This window comes from Sinocyclocheilus grahami, unplaced genomic scaffold, assembly GCF_001515645.1.
Source record: "Sinocyclocheilus grahami isolate Dianchi unplaced genomic scaffold, SAMN03320097.WGS_v1.1 scaffold1.1, whole genome shotgun sequence".
Lineage (NCBI taxonomy): Eukaryota > Metazoa > Chordata > Actinopteri > Cypriniformes > Cyprinidae > Sinocyclocheilus > Sinocyclocheilus grahami.
Window position 1 is genome coordinate 4,218,950 of NW_015505180.1, and position 4,308 is coordinate 4,223,257.

At 41.4% G+C, this 4,308-nt stretch overlaps 1 pseudogene; it reads left to right on the forward strand.

Moving 5' to 3' along the window:
• Positions 1-3,075, forward strand: part of LOC107587827 (nucleoporin Nup37-like) — a 21,274-nt pseudogene extending 18,199 nt beyond the window's left edge.
• The last annotated feature ends 1,233 nt before the right edge of the window (positions 3,076-4,308 follow it).

Below are 4,308 nucleotides of genomic sequence, written 5' to 3' on the forward strand. Positions count from 1 at the left end.
TATATAACAATTTGGATATAGATTTATCGGCCAACATATCGGTTATCGGCTTTCAAAAATAAAGAATAATCGGTTATCGGTATCGGCCAAAATTTTCATATCGGTGCATCCCTAATGAAAACCTTCTCCAGAGTGCTCAGGACCTCCGACTGGGCTGAAGGTTTACCTTCCAACAAGACAATGACCTTAAGCACACAGCTAAAATAATGAAGGAGTGGCTTCACAACAACTCTGTGACTGTTCTTGAATGGCCCAGCCAGAGCCCTGACTTAAACCCAATTGAGCATCTCTGGAGAGACCTAAAAATGGCTGTCCACCAACGTTTACCATCCAACCTGACAGAACTGGAGAGGATCTGCAAGGAGGAATGCCAGAGGATCCCCAAATCCAGGTGTGAAAAACTTGTTGCATCTTTCCCAAAAAGACTCATGGCTGTATTCGATCAAAAGGGTGCTTCTACTAAATACTGAGCAAAGGGTCTGAATACTTAGGACCATGTGATATTTCAGTTTTTCTTTTTTAATAAATCTGCAAAAATGTCAACAATTCTGTGTTTTTCTGTCAATATGGGGTGCTGTGTGTACATTAATGAGGGAAAAAAATGAACTTAAATGATTTTAGCAAATGGCTGCAATATAACAAAGAGTGAAAAATTTAAGGGGGTCTGAATACTTTCCGTACCCACTGTATATATATATATATAGCGATAATACTGCATTGCATATCATGCTATTAAACCACTCAAAATTACCGCAATGGAAATTCCTTCACCGCGACAGCCCTAGTCAGCTGCAGGCAAGGGTTCCTGTAGTTCACCTGGTAGAGCATGGTGCTGGCAACTCCAAGGTCAAGGGTTTGATTCCCAAGGAACACATACTGATGAAATGTATGCCTCGATTTCAAAGTGTCATCAATGCTAGTGTATCGCCACTGTCTTTTCATCTATAGCGTGAAATCTGTATCTTTCTCTCTCTCTCTCTCTTTCGGCTTGCTCCCTTTATCAGGGGTCGCCTGATCCACTCAGCTGATTTGGCACATTTTACTTTGGATGCCCTTCCTGCCGCAACCTCATGCAACCCCAGTGCTGGGACACACTCAACTCACCCATTCTCTCACACACACACACACACACCCTCACTCACTCACTACGGCCTATTTACTTTGTCCAATTCACCTATGCTGCATGTCTTTGGATTGTGGGGGAAACCGGAGCACCCGGAGGAAACCCACACAGACACGGGGAGAACATGCAAACTCCACACAGAAAGGCGTCCTGCCTCAGCTGGTACTCAAACCAGGGACTTTCTTGCTGTGAGGCGACAGTGCAAGCTTGAAATCTGTATCTATTTAAGTTGTATTCAAAACTCTGTAGTCTTCAGTCATCCTGTTGTTTTAATTTAGGTTAGTGGTTTATGGTTTTTCATCAGCAAGAAGTTATTTTTAGTAATCTGACTTCCTTCTGTGTGCCTAATTAGTTCTTATTAGAATTATGCTGGTTTTGATTAGTGTCCTGTTTCTGCTTTTTTTTTAGCAACCAACTCATTTGATTTTTACTTTCAGACTTCCTTTGTTTGTGTGTGTGCGTTTGTGTGTGTGTGTGTGTTTTAAACGGTAAGAACACATGGGGAAAGGGGTGATGTAATAACCCATTCATGGCCTCATTATTTTTTTCCTGTTGCTGGCCCATTTGCTCTGTCACCATGACCTCCAACTTTATTGCACCACTTATGATTTGGATTAAATTGTGAATTTATTAAAACAAAAACAGCTGTCCTCGTACTTAATGTCTGCATTTTGAATTGTATTTACCTGAAGATTATATTGTTGCTTTCCTTTTTAAAGAGTGTGGGACCTTGATGGTAATGAAACCATTTAATTCAGGCTGCGTTCCCCTGGTGTAAGTGTCTGTTGGCACCCTGAGGACATCTGTAAGGTCAGTAACAAAAGTCTCACAGAACTAATGGTCATATAGGATGTACATTTCAATGTGAACTTTCAATGGGATATATTTGTTTAATACAGTTGATGGTGGCGGAGAAGAAAGGCACTATACGGTTCTATGACCTTGTTACACAACATGCCATTCTGTCTCTGGACAGCGGGCATGTGCCACTCATGTCAGCTGACTGGTGTCTCACAAACACTATTAAAGTTGGAGCTGTGGTGGCCAATGATTGGGTGATCTGGGACATTACCCGCTCCAGGTAAACACAACTTTGTCTCTGTGGTCAAATTCATTGTTCGTGGTGTGTTATGTTTTTGCAGTGACGTGCTTTTAAAGCAGAACTATTGTACGGTCAACATGACCCAGGCACATTGTATACTATCTGCCCTGTTCCACTTAATTTAGTTTATCTTTCAGAGAATAAAGAATTTGTTCACAATGTGCAAAACACATCTGCTTCGTAGAGAATCAAGACTGTAAACCTTTTGACATCTTTCATGAACTCCTCCCCATTAAATCACCATTACGACATTCAACTAAGCAGTTTTGTTGACCATGACGTAAAGGTGGAGTGAATTAAACTGTCGGTAAATGATACTGATGTGTTTTTCCTATAGTTATCCACTTGAGAAGAGACCAGGTCATGTTGACAAGGCAAGGCATTTCAGGTCCATTTTTACTACAATCAGATCATTCATTATTTGCTGGAGACTGCGTCCATGACTATAATGCTAGTGACCTCTCTTCTACAGATGGTCAAGGGCAAATGAGAATCTTTTCGCTACCACAGGCTATCCAGGAAAAATCAACAGTCAGTTATTGGTGCATCATCTGGGACATCCACAAGTTTGTAAAATTACATATTTTGCTGTTTGTGTTTGAAATAGGTTTGAATTTTGCATCTACTTCAGGTCTCATGGTATACAACTGTCATTGCAGCCTGTGATCATTGGTTCTGCATCTGTGGGGGCTGGTCTAAGCTGGCATCGGACCCTGCCTCTGTGTGTTATCGGTGGGTACCGAAAGCTGTTCTTCTGGATGACAGAGTTGTAACCTGGATTGAAGTCAGCTGGAGAGGGTTTTGGTTTTCCTTTTTCAAAAAATAAAGTCATATTTTTCATGCGCTGTCACTGTACGTATTCCACTGTCTTATTTTATAGGTCACTTAGGTTAGAACTCAGAATAACAATTGTGGGAAACAAGACTCTCTTTCTTCCTAGTTTTTTCCCTTTTTCTGCGAAGCATTGTATCAGTGTTTTTGGTGTGGTGTTCTGCCAAGCTGGCTTAAAGTTGAGCCAAAGGTCGCCTAACGGCAGGAGCTGGCAGTTTTCATTGCAGAATGCTTGAGTGTGAGACAAAAAACTGTACAGGTGCTCATATAGACTGTCTCATTGACTCCACCAGGATAATAATCTGCAGTCCCATTCCTAACACTACAGGGGAACTTCCTCCGCTTGACCGTGACGCATGTGTGGTGGGGGAGACGGACGCAATGCAATTTGTGCTTCAACAGTTGAACCCTGAAGATGAAGACAAGCATGGGAAACTAAAGTGCAAGGAGAACACAAGACGGCGTGAGCTCTGTTTTTTTCCAAGAAAAGCACAGGAGACTCTCTAAAGGGGGAACAAGGGTCCTCTCAGGTCAATTGTGCTATGTTTGGGCAGGAAGGTGTGAGGCCAAAAGGTAGAATAGTTGGATCAATGACAAAAAAAAACGTTCACAAGTTTTTAAAAATAAAATTGTTTAAAACGTGCTTTAAGTTTAGATATTTTTTTCTTGGGTTTTAACAAATATGCTGTCTGTATTCATGGTGATTTCATGATGCAAAAAGTATTATTTTCAAATATCACTAATTATTCATTCATAAATCATTACATTTTTTTGGGGAGTCAAATCACATATAGTTGAAAAGTTGTAAAATATTAATGACAAGAAGTGCAGCAACCCTGGAGAAGATTTCCTGCAGTTCCTGAGACTTTTGCATGTGCTCCATTTGTAACAGTAGGGCATATTGTGCCTGGGTGTTAAAGGTGAGACTGAAATGGGTGCACAGGGGAAGAAATGAACCTACACTCTTTCAAGCCCGAAAGACAAGCCTGTATGATTCTTGGAGCCCAGTAGCACACCACCATCTGCAATCATAACATGCTACTGCTCTCCTGGTCCGCTGGCTTTGTTTGAATAAGTTCAATGTGGTCTGAAACGAGGCTTTGGTAGCGCTGAACGTGGCTGGTCCTGGACGAGCTGTATATAGCTTTGAGAAATCAATGTCAGCCTCTTCCACATACTCTCACACAAGGAACACTATTCCAAAGGATACAGAAACTTTTTGAGAGAGCATTGAGAAATTCCTGAAAGGACT